Here is a 12,710-nt window from a genome sequence, read left to right as displayed (position 1 = left end):
CAAACCTGAATTTAAATCAGGCACTTACTAGTCTCACTTTACTCACTAGCCTCACACACCATCACAAATTCTTTCCAACAAATTCATTTGCTGGGCAGTAATGAAAGAAAATAAACTTGACTCACTCTACTGCAGAGTAAGGCAGAGGGATTAGGCAGATAGGTAGAGCTTTTGCTATAGAAGAATAGTGGGGCGTCACTGATCGTCAATTCATCATGTGCCTAAGCTTTGGCTTATTCAGTTACTGGATAAGTAAAGGGAAAAATCTGAACAGGCATATAATAAATCGGTCATGGGTGGCGAAATGCCATGGCCAGGTAGGAGATTGAAAAATGATGATGGGATACATATCTGCCTCATTTAACAAATACAGTGAGTCAAGGGATTAGAACACAAATGTAAATGCCCCCACTTTTAACCATAGCTTTGGCAACCATAAATGATAAAAATACAAAAAGTAAGTGAAGTGGGTGAGAACTAAACATGCCCCTCTACAGAAGACCTCCTTCCTTTATTCATCCAAGCAATTATTCAATTATCATGTCATTCTTCCTACTATCTTCACCCCTAGCCACCATGATTGAAGCTTTACTTTCTCTCATCCAGTCTTTCACCCAAATGCACAATCTTTTATCCATCCATTCAGTACTCACCATTCACCCTTTTTTTCAATCATCCTTTCTCCCATCCATCCATTTGCCCAATACTGTCCTATGCATCCTTTTTCATCTACCCAAGCATCCTTTCCTTTCATTCTTTTCACCCATCCTTTCTTTTAACCTTCCTTTCTTTCACATTTCCATCAAGTCATCATTTTAAGCGTACATTATTTGTGCCTTTTCTGAGTTGCAGATAAAAGCACCCATATGTAACCCATTCATTGCTGTAGCTGTAACATGGGGGGTTCACAAATCCGATCACAACAACACCCTTGTAGCTAGTGAGTAATAGTAACTGTCAATAAGCAAGCAATGTGACTTACCATCGCCCGTCCCTGCCGCTTCATCTCCCCCTGCTCCATCTGCACCTTCAGTGGTGGAACTTGAGCCATCTCCCCTGGTCGTACAGGTTGGTGTGGCTAGAAAAAAAACAGTATACAGTTTTTAGTTTGCCAGGTACACCTCCCCTTCTTAATTTTTTTAATCAAACAAATGCAACTGCAATACATTGCTACAGTTCAGTTAGAACTGCAGTATTTTCTACATAAAAATCACTCTGGGTATGTTGTTGGAATGTTAGAAAAACAAGTAGTCAAGCCAACAAAAAGCTTTGCATAGTAGAAGGGCAGAGCTACAGCCTACAATTGATGATGACTCAGAATCATTAAAGAGCAATGAAGGGGTGGAATACAAAATGGTCAATGAAAGACAAAAAATAAATAATGCAGCAAGAATAAAGGGAAACAGAATAAAAAAGAAAACAAGGCAAAATGAGAAGTAGTATAAAAGTGGGGAGAGGTAAAAGTTTGAGAACTAATAATAATATTAATAATAATAATAATAATAATAATAATAATAATAATAATAATAATAATAATAATAATAATAATAATAATAATAATAATAAATAATAGGACTTACTGGCATGATCAGAGCCATCAGCATCAGCGCTGGTGGTCAGTGCCTTCCCAGCTCCTGCCAGACCCACTGGTGTAATGCCCCTCTTCTTGTCCTTGGGTGCTGATGTAAGAAATAAAGAAGAAAAAAATACATTAGTGGTACCGTTAATCTCCACAAAATTATTATATAACATTCAAATGCACTAACATTGCACTTAAATCAGATCGCCTGCAGTACTAGTATGATCAACTATCCAAACTACATTTGAAAACAATGCATTTGAATGAATGATCTTTACTTCTATTTTCATTTCTCAACCCCCCTTGATGGACCAACTCAGTCTCCCTTTTTTTGCGTTGCATGCATACTCGCATCACTGTGAAATTGCGTGGGACTGTACGAGCTACATAAAGTCACAGAGAGCGCTAACCCACTGATATCACTAATTCACTGTGGAGACAGGAGGACAGAAGAGTTTGCGTTGTAATGGCTTCTCAAGTATTCAGCCAAAGTGAGTGACTTCAGGTACAATTATGTAGGGCCGAGCACCTGCCTAGCTCTAACTGGATCACATAATAAATAATATTTTTAATGTAAACTAAATGCAACTTCCCTTTGAGTGGAAGCTGCATGTTATTCTGCAAAACAATTGAGAATACAAACACAATAAAAATATAATACTCACCAAGCCCCAGAATCTCGAAGCCTAGCAGGTCGAGCAGGTCCTGCTCACAGTCGATTATATCCACCCAGCTGTCCGTCAGCTGCTGGGTGGTGCGCTGGACCTGGATGGTGGCCCTGACACACTGGCATATCCTTGCCTAATGCAGCTGACGCTCCCGCAGGGGTTAACCACTCCCAGGCCTGTCGCCTGCTGCCAGCTTGGAGGGGAGGTGGCGCTGCACATAAAAAACAGTGCTACCACCTCCTTCTTGCTAAAGATCGGCCGAGGCTGCACACTTTGACAGTGCTCCCGCCCACAATACAAGCAGCTGCTGCTCCCCTGCTCTGTCATGGTGCTAGTGAGGCAGGGTGAAGAAGAGAAGAAAAGCAACAGAAGGAGAAGGAAGGAAGGAGGAAATAAGGGAAAACAAAAAAAATACAAAAAGCCACAATTTATTTTCGTCTCCAGGGACCGCCACACTCAGGTGTGGTTGGCCATATTTAGGAGGCCAACCAGCTCCCCCTCCCGAGCCGTTTTTGGCCCTGGGTTCCACCACCACTCCGAGGCTGGCCTACATAAAGAAAGAGGAGAGCTGCATGGCCCCCCTCCTGGAGCCAATAATGGCCCTGGTGACAGCTACCCCTCAGGGCCAGCTCCCTATATCCTGATGTGCCCCCCCCTCGGGACACAGTTGTTTTCTCTCTCTTTGTAGAAGCTATGACAACTCCTGCCAAGCAAGAGCAAACTGTAAGTCATCTCCCGGTGGGTGGGAGTAAGAAAGCTTCTCCCACATGCCTGGAGCAAATTTCTCTTCTGTTTTCCTGCCTGCTGTCAAGCAGGCGAGGATTTATTTTGGCACTGCTGCTCATTAAACAGAAATCAAAACTCAACAGGAAGCATGTACACATATAAACATAGCAGGTGCCCCAGTTGAACCTCAGTTACTGTAAAGGACAAAACCTTCCATCTTATTAAACTTATCTTAGGCAAAGGAAGGGTGTTTTCTCTGCAATTTGAGTGGCATAGGATTGGATGCCTAGAGGGGATTGCCTGCAGGGCCTAGTTGCAGGTGGTGTGTGGCATGGGGTTTGAAGCTTGTGAGTGGTTGGTCCAGGGCCTCTCCCCAGCCCAGGCCCTGTCGCCAACCTCAACTGTGCATGGCTTAAGGCCATGCTTTTTGTGGGAGTGGGTGCCTAGGGATGTCGGCTGCAGGGCATGGGCTGGGGAGCTGGGGACCAGGCCCTGAAGCCAACCCCTGCTGTGCACGACCAAAGGCCAGCAATGCTGTGGGGTTTGAAACCTAAGGGGTTTGGCCAGAGGGCCTGGCTACCAGTCACAACCCCCATTGTGCATGGCCTGCATGGCGTGGGTTTGGATGCCTATGGGGTTGCCCGCAGGGTCTGGCCACAGGCCAGGCCCAGCCCAGCGGCCAACCCCTGTCACACAAAGCCAAAGGCCTTGTGTGGCATTGGGTTGAATGCCTAGGGGGCATTGACCACAGAGCCTGACCAAAGGTTACAGGGACATTATACTTGGGAAACAGATTTAAACAAACAGTAGACATTCATTAAAAACAATGGTTAGAGGGACGTTATAGTTAATTTTAGATCTTACAAGCATTCCCATCATGTACAGTTTTGTCATCAATAATGTAATTGCAATGATGAGGTGATATTATCAATGATGTTATGAGTGATGTATTATGCCGGGTAATTAGAAGTGCACTGCAAGGGCGCAAGTTATAGTTACCCTAGGGCACAAGTTATAGTTTATTGAGATAAGTATAACTGTTTAATTTCTATAGTTTTTAGTGAAAATATATATATATATATATATATATATATATATATATATATATATATATCACAAATGTAGTGGTTTGCTGACCCCAGCAGGCCACCAGACCTGTGATGGCCATCGGTGGGAATGACTCAATTTGCAGCCTACCACATGAATAGTAATGAAATGAGGCAGGTTGGACTATGAATGTTTTTTTCTGTGAAGAGACCTATTATTACTGTATTGGTTGGTTCAAAAAATTCTGAAATTCTGTTACATCCACCAATGTGGTGTGCAATTTTCAACTATTTTTTTGTGAGCAAAATGTGCATCTGCTCCACTGTATTTTATGTTTTCGACGGATAAATTATTGAATGAATGACTGAATGAACACGATTTCTAAAGCGTGACAGCTGCTCCAACGGGAAAGTCCCAGTGCTGAGTTGCAGTAAAAAGCAAAAAGAACATTCAGGAGATAACTAAACGGAGCAGGCTCACTCAAATCTCTTTAAAGAGATGTGCCTTCCAGTGGGCCTTAAAGGTGATACTCCTAATATGATCTGGGAGAGCATTCCATAATTTTGGGGCTAAAAAAGTGAATGACCAGCCTCCTGCTCTTGCAGTGTTGGCTGATTCTTTGGACCTAGGTTGTTCTAGGTGTTGGTATTATCAGTTCACAGGCCAGGCAGTAGGTAATAATATGCTTAATAAATTAAAAGTGATGTAAAAATGGCTACATTCCCCGGATGATGGATCAGTGGTTTACAACAATATAGTGGTGTTGCTTTACAGGCACACAGTGAAATGTTCACTGCCAAAAGCTTGTTGTCTAGTCTACCTCTACCTGTCTTTGACGGTTCAGGTTACTGGAACACTGATGCCACTTCGAGCCAAGAACCTGCTAACCAGGTTGAAGAGTTAGGCCGTAGAGAACACACTATAAGTGCTGGCAGTCATGGTTTTATCTGTGGCTTGTCAGCCTCTGCCAGTCTGAACTGCCTGGTGAAGTCTGTGAGTGCCCAAGCAGGACGTTACGTGTTTTAGAGTGCTGGTGGTGGGCCCAGGCCAATAAGGACTGTGGTTATCATTTGCTGGTCATTTGGAGGTCTCCACTGATCACATAAAAGACTGTCTTACTTTGTGCCGTGCCATTTGTCAGCTCGTCCCACAGGCCATACTCCTCATATAGCAGAGGTGATTTTTAATAACAAGGCATGTCTTCCACTCTTCCCTAGTTAATTCCTCACAACTATCTAGTGTCTTGGTGATAGCTGCACTGCAGTACACTTGTGCAGATGCGTTAATGTAGAAACAAATTTCATGGAGGAGCTAAGACTACACAGTTGCTGTCCAATTAAAGTTTAGTCTTAAACTAAATGCACTGAACCCTATCATAACCAACACACAATGTCAGTCTTGGGTCTGACCAGCCATGGTGTGTCACTGCCCTGTCAGAAATAATCCTTTGCACTTCCGCGAGGAGAGAGAAATACATGTAACACAATAAAGTTTGTTTACTTAGCTAGCACAGCATGGTATTCTCACCCTGTTTGAAGATTGCCTGTGTGTATGCAATGTCCACAGACAACAGGGGAGACTTCATGAGGATGGTTGTGTTTTAGGACTGTCAGCAGTGGAGCAAGGCCAACATCAGAGTCTGTACAGAGGATCCAGGTGTTGTAGAAGCCACCTGAGGATTATTGTTGCTCTGTGTTGCCCTCACCACAGGGCTGACAGTGCTGTCTACGTACTAAGATCACCGATCACCGATCACCAAGGAATAAATGTGAATTACAGACTGGCCAGAAAAAGGGGATACCAGCAACACTCATTAGCCAACAAAGTCCTCATTACAGGGACTCGAGAACATGGAATTACACCTGAAATGGCACAGGTGTGTACTCTAAAGACTGAACATCACCACTATTGAATAGAAAAATGCTCCACTAGTCCCTAAAAATAAATGTCCCACCTGTTCTGATTCACAATTTTTAACCTTACTAAAGATATAGACATTAATCGGGGATGCCAGCTAGAAGGGCTGTCATTATGCAATGTGCATTACTAATACAACGGTAAATGGTCTGCAGCATTATTCATAAGAATGCTTATTATTTTAAGTAAACTGGGTTCCTTGGGTAAAGAGTAAAGTGGTACAAACAATATTCATTAAAGGGATTTTTTTGTCAGGTCTATTCACTAGCACAATTTTGCAAGAGTTACATTTTGAAGGGCAGATACATTTGATGGCTTGAAACAAAGTTAAGGGATCCTGGCATGCTCATACCGGATGATCTTGGGTGCATTACTTTTGTCTACTATGCCATTTCTGTTTGCCTAAAACTGTGGAATACAAAGACAGTGCGCAGTATGTGTTAAGTAGGTAAATGCGTTAATTTGGATAGTTACCAAACTGCAAGATGACGATGTTCATCTTGAGCTTATCCTATAATTATATCAGTTACCACCATGTAGCAGAATTACAAATCCATGAATCTAAAATGCTTGTTTGGCTAAAGGTAGGGCAGGGGAAATCTGCATATTTTCCTTCCCATAGCCCACCCCCTTCCAAATTATTTTTCAGATATATTATGACTGAAAATGTATTTGGTCCAGGATGTGAAACTGGTAGGGCGTTGAAGGTAAAAGAGGGGTGAGGTGGATCATATTTTATAGAAAATGAAAAGGCTTGTCAGTCTGCAATAATTCTTGTGGAGACGTACGTACACTTAGGAGATCCTGAACTGTTAAAAGATTTCCTTCATTCATCTGCATGAGTCTCCAGATATCATTTTTGCAAGGATTGACTGACGTTTGTAAGATGTCAAACTGTATGGAATAGACACAATTTAGTATCATGCCCGGTCTTTGCATGTTCTTAAAACAACAGCAAATGGCTGGTATTTTTCTCCTGGAAAAGTGTCAGCCCTAACCAGGATAGTCACCCCACAGGCAAAAAAAAACACATAATCACAGCACTAAAAAAATACATTTTTTCATGGCATATCTAGTAATCTTGTATTACCACTAGGTGGCGCTTTATCACCGGCTGAGGTGGCTATAATGCAGCATTGCAAAAAAGCACACATTATCACTACCAAATTCGGGGCCTACCTAATTGATTGTTTTTACGTGGAAAAAAAATAACTTCTATTCATAAGATGTGACTATTTAGTGGTATAAACACCTTTCAGCACAGCTTCACGTTTCCAGATTGCAAGTTAATTTTTTGATAAACTGAATTGTTAAAACAACATTAACTTTAAATGTTGTGAGCGCCGTGCTGCTTTTTTTTTTTTAATATAGAACTCCGGATTCAGGATTTTTGTGACGTCAGCGGCTCTCTTCTTATGCATTCCCATGTTATCATTTCAGTCAACAACGTAGTGAGAATGTAAATTGCATGTCGATGCCGCGAGGAGTTGGCGGGGTGATAAAAGAAAGCTGCATGGTTCAGACCAGAGGATTGCATTAGTCACTAGTCAGTTGCTATGTGGAAGAAATTGTCAATTGTGAGTGTTTTGGCTGGGAAAAAGCCAGGCAAGACTGTTATGCTAATAGTTATCGTAAATTAAATGAGGTATTATACTCTTTATAAGTTTTTTTCCCACGAAAAAAGAAAATGTTAATTGGCAAGAGTTAGAGATATATTAAAAAAGCACCTGATATAAAATTCATTACGGTTTCATAAATACTTAATTACCTTTGGTGATTCGTCTAAAGTAATAGTAGTCACAGACATAAGGAATGTTGATTTTCGCTTTTGAAGGGAAATATACAGTTTTTGAGCGAATGAAAAATAGTTAAAGTGAGGATAAATGTTTCACACCAGACTTAAAAACTTGCTTTGGCAGTGATCTGTCTTTGCAAAGAATATGTGGTCATGGACCACCTGCGCCGACGCAGGACAAAGGGGTAAAGAGTTCTTCTGGCTCAAATGTATCTGGGCAAACAATAACCAGATGCCTTACTGTTTTAATTTTAGTATATGTACGACTCACAAATACCAAGATCTCAAGTTTCCCTTGTCCAAGCAAAACAAATACAGTCCAAGATTTTTTTTATTTTATTTTTTTTATTCTGGGACTTGTAATCCTAGGTTGCAAAATACACCTGGATTGGATAAATTACTCTCGAAAGCTCTGGAAGCAGTTTTGTCTAATTCTGTAGGTAGAATATCCAGGCAGCTGACTCCAATCTTAAAAAGGAGTAAAGTCTGTTGCCTTGGATTTGTAATAAGATTTGCACACATTCGTCCCCTCACTCAACTACACAAGAAAACATTAAATGAATAGGGTGACCACTGGCTCCACCTCACCGGAATACCGCGCTTCCATTCTTGGACTTTGTTTTTACATCCAACACAACATCACTTGCTAGTTGAAGGACTTGCCCTCTTGGGACTTCAAAGGGACCATGCAGCTAAGAGAAAAAAAAGTTCTCGTCACCTAGTCATGCACACTAAAAATAATAAAAAAAAAAAAAATCCAGAATGTTTCTTTGTTGAAGATTTCTTTGGATTTGAGACTTGTGATGTCATCAACCGACGGTCCATTACATTTCAACTGCTACTGAGGGAGAGGCCAAGATGTCACATGGGCTAAGAAAGTGTATTAAACCCAAATGGTCAATAGGCCCGGTTGCGACCAGATCAGATAGAGTTCTGTCCAAACTTTTAACAGGCCAGGGAGCTGCAGCGCAAAACTGACAGTCAGTCCAGATATGATCAGAGGTAGGCTTGGATGAGAGGAAAAGTAAGAATGGCTAAGAAAGGAATCGGGCTACTCCCTTTATTGTGTGGGATAGAGATAAAAAAGGACCATGGGAGTCTTCCTGGTGTAAGATATAATCTGGTCTGCTTACTCTTCACTAACAGGTCCTTGTACTTGATGTTTACCAGTGATGAAAAAGGACAAAGACATTCAACCACCCTCTCGCCTCAGTCATGGTAGTTCGTGTTTGGGCATTTTTCATCTGAGAACTAGATACTCATTTACCTTGTGCTAATGAGATATTGGATTATTCCGTTTTCTCTTTAGAAGCTGACTCGCAGCAGGGAGTTCCCCCTGCTGCAGCCTGAGCCTGAAAGACTGGTGTGGTAGACTGAGCATTCAGGGATAGCATCGTCAGCCATGTCATGACATGATTTGTAATGCACACCTGTTGCAACAGACAGACAGGAGCTGACAGACATCTTCTCCTGGATCAGGTGGTGAGGCAGTTATCCAAACACACTTCCTCTTCGAGTGACACTATGTTCAAAGGCATGGCTGGTCATTGATTCCTCAGCTGTCCCTGCTCTGCAGTTAGTGGGGCAGAGGAAGAAATGATTTGTGGCTAACATGGCGGAAGGCAGGCACAATTATTCGAATGAATGGGCCTCTGTCTACTCTCCACTTGTGCACCATGGCAGTCTGCAGTAGACAGTGGCGAACTTTCAAAGTGACCAACAACACAGTTGCTGAGAGAAGAAGCCACAAACGCACGAGAGAACATATAAGAACATTATGGCCTTTTTGGATTGCTCACTTTTGCTGTACAAGCAATAGGTATTCTGGTGCCTAGTCATTAAGGAATGGTGTACTTATCTGGCAATGGATTATTTCACAATGGGCATTTTGCATCATATAGACAAACAGACAGCTAGGCATAAGTTGACATGGAGCCTCCATCGGATGAGGTGGTAAAGTAATCATCAAATGCCACTTTATCAGTTACTTCTTATTTCTCAAACTGGCCCGTTGTGGACATGAGATAGACAGTGCTTTTGTGGGCAGCGCTGTGTCACGATTTCCTCTTCATTCTCAGCTGCCCAATGGCTTCAGGGTGTGAAGCAGATGGTTATTGGGGAGCTGTGCTTAACATGTCAGAAAGCCTAGCAAGAAATGTCAGCAAAACAGGGCTACACCCACTCTCCACGTGTGCACGCATGTACATATGCAGTTCCTGGTGGCTATCTGGACTGGTACCACAGCCCTTTGAGAGAACTTGTAAAATTATCCTGGCTGTTTTAGAATTGGAGCTTTTATAGTATATGAAATACGAGTTGTAATGCAGTTTGCTGCTCATGTAGTGGCCAACACAAATGATGCACCTGAGAGAGTGTATTTTGATATTACATATTATAGACGTGAAATGCTTATGTCTAACAACGCTGTATTAATAAATATCTATTAAAAGCGTATTCATAAATTGGGGAATCGTTCACATGTATAAACTAATGTCAACTGTAGGGAATAATTGTTTATAGTTTGCCTAACTGAGCACATTAAAACGTATAGAACTGCATTCATTAAACTCGTGTATCTTAAGTTAGCGTGAGTCAAGCAGAAGCTGTGCAGCTCTCCAATTAAAGACGTATTTTTCCTGTCTCTTTAGTGTGCGGACTTGCAAACGACCATGACCCAGCTATTGTTCTTTCTGTATTAGTTTGAAACATGGGGATATGTTCCCATCCGCATGCTAGCATCTTTTAGTATAAAATGATTGTGCCTCGAAACATTTATGGATACTTCCAAGGACAATGAGACGAGGGAACGAGAACTTTTAACCTGAGACGTGTGCCAAGCTGATGAAGTAACCCCGGATATGCCACCTACGGAAGACTGATTATGAAGACCAATCAGAAGCCAATATTTTATCGAGAGATGACAAATGCATTACTTAATGTATAATTTGATAGGTTAACAATGATGGGGTGTATTGACTGACCAATAGGAATTTGGGGGAATGAATTACTAGAAAGGGATAAAAACCCATGACACAGGAAATAACGGGACATTACCCATTAGGTAGGGAATGATATCAATTACATCCCGAAACTCTGTCACACTATTCTGGGATTTGAGACTTAGACAAACCATCCTTGCCCATATCACTGCCCCTTACACTTTTCTCCTTATGAGGAGAGTGTCTCTTGCCTCTAACTTAGATAGACTGAAGGCGATCTGACTGATGTCCTGAAGACGAAGACTGATCCTGAATGCTGACCTAATCAGAGGAGGGTAATTATATAATTGCTAATGGAAATTAATTTTGCCTCTCTTTCTAGGTACCAACTGCTGTATGTTTTGAAAGAGACCTTACTTAGATGTTTTCCAAATTGGTGTTCAAAATTATTTTGCATGACGCCCAACATGCTAATGCTAATTAGAGGTTAGACGAGGTATTCACTCTGACTGACAAACTGACGTGACTGACGTGGTGCTATGCTGAACTAGTATCTTAGAAATTCGAAGTGTTATAACCTGCTTATATCTATCTGATTATTCATGTTACTAATTTTTGCATTATCGAAAGCTTATTTCGGTTGCCATCTTATCATCGTGCTTATGTGTTTATTGACTTTGAGATTAATGCCTTTGCTACTAGATTGTAATCAATAGGGAATAAAACTTATTAACTTCATTAAGGTGTGGTTATTCATGACTGAAAGGTCATGGTTGCGCCGAACGTCTAATTTGATGTTAAACGTTGACAATGATATTGACCTATTGATTGATGTTTTGACTAGTTATCTCGTCCTACGGTGTCTCACCACTGGGCCCAAAGATTCATTGGCCTAAAACGAGTCCTGATGTGTAGAAATTAAACATAGACGGACGCGTTAACACACCCTTAGCGGTTTCTCCAGCCTCACACAATACCTCACTCTACAGTCCTTGTGGTGTGCACCAGTGGAGGCCAAACACCACAGGCTGTCAGTGCTGCCCTTCCTAATGTGGAGTTAACTCGAAAGTGGCAGAAGGCAGTTGCTCACACTGCACCACTCTCCAAACACCAAGGCCCATATTTATACTTTTTTTGTGCTGCATTTGTGTCATTTTTTGACGCAAAAGTGGAGCAAAATTACAAAATACAATTATATTTTGTGTTTGCGCTGCTTTTGCGTCAAAAAATGACACTAATGCGGTGCAAAAAAAAGGTATAAATATGGGCCCAAGTATCTTTCCTGTCAGTAGAGCCAAAACATTAATGACTCTGCCAACAAAGATGATTCATATACCCATTGTTTGTATGATGTCTTGTGGACTGAGCCAAACTTTGTGTGACACTTGAACAAAGCATCTGTCGAAAGTGGGCTCACTCAACGCTCCTCTGTATGTAGGACTTTCAAGTATTATTTACAAAAGATCTGACAATATATTTCACACTAGACCCAATGAGGATAACGATTTTAGGTTTTCACACAGATTCTGGGCGTACCGTAACAGTGATTGATGCTATGAAGTACTCAATCTGCTATCCTGAGACGTTTGTATAATATCTGATATTTAATGTCCGTAAGCATTTGGCATGCAAGAGTTTCTGTGAAGATCAAATCTGACTTACCTTCTGATTTGAATTAACGTAGGATCAGCCATCTGCTTTCTGCAAAAAGGACGGACCCATTCACACCAATAAGTTCATTAAGTACATCTAAGAAGCATGCACAAGCATATATCCCTTAATTCAGACAGATGGGAAATGTTGACAGGTTAATTAACAGCGACAGCATTGATCCAAGCAGCCCGTCTTCTGTGTCGTCAGTTCAGGCACGCCTGACTTTAGGTGTAGCAGAAAAACATGAATTTATTGACTGCGTATCCACTAAGTCTGCTTTAGTTTTCCGCTGGCTACGTGAAGTGCTGACTTTTATCTGTATACAAGCAACTTAATTTCACAAACACTTACGGAACTGTAGATGCTTTTATCAAATTGCGTTCTTG

At 41.5% G+C, this 12,710-nt stretch overlaps 1 protein-coding gene across 2 annotated transcripts in view; it reads right to left on the bottom strand.

The window, feature by feature from the left end:
• Nucleotides 1–12,710, bottom strand: part of VAT1L (vesicle amine transport 1 like) — a 1,079,371-nt gene that overhangs the window by 131,850 nt on the left and 934,811 nt on the right. The window lies entirely within an intron of this gene.

This window comes from Pleurodeles waltl, chromosome 12, assembly GCF_031143425.1.
Source record: "Pleurodeles waltl isolate 20211129_DDA chromosome 12, aPleWal1.hap1.20221129, whole genome shotgun sequence".
Classification (NCBI taxonomy): domain Eukaryota; kingdom Metazoa; phylum Chordata; class Amphibia; order Caudata; family Salamandridae; genus Pleurodeles; species Pleurodeles waltl.
Note: the sequence above shows the minus strand (reverse complement) of the source record. Positions and strands in the feature narration are given on the sequence as shown.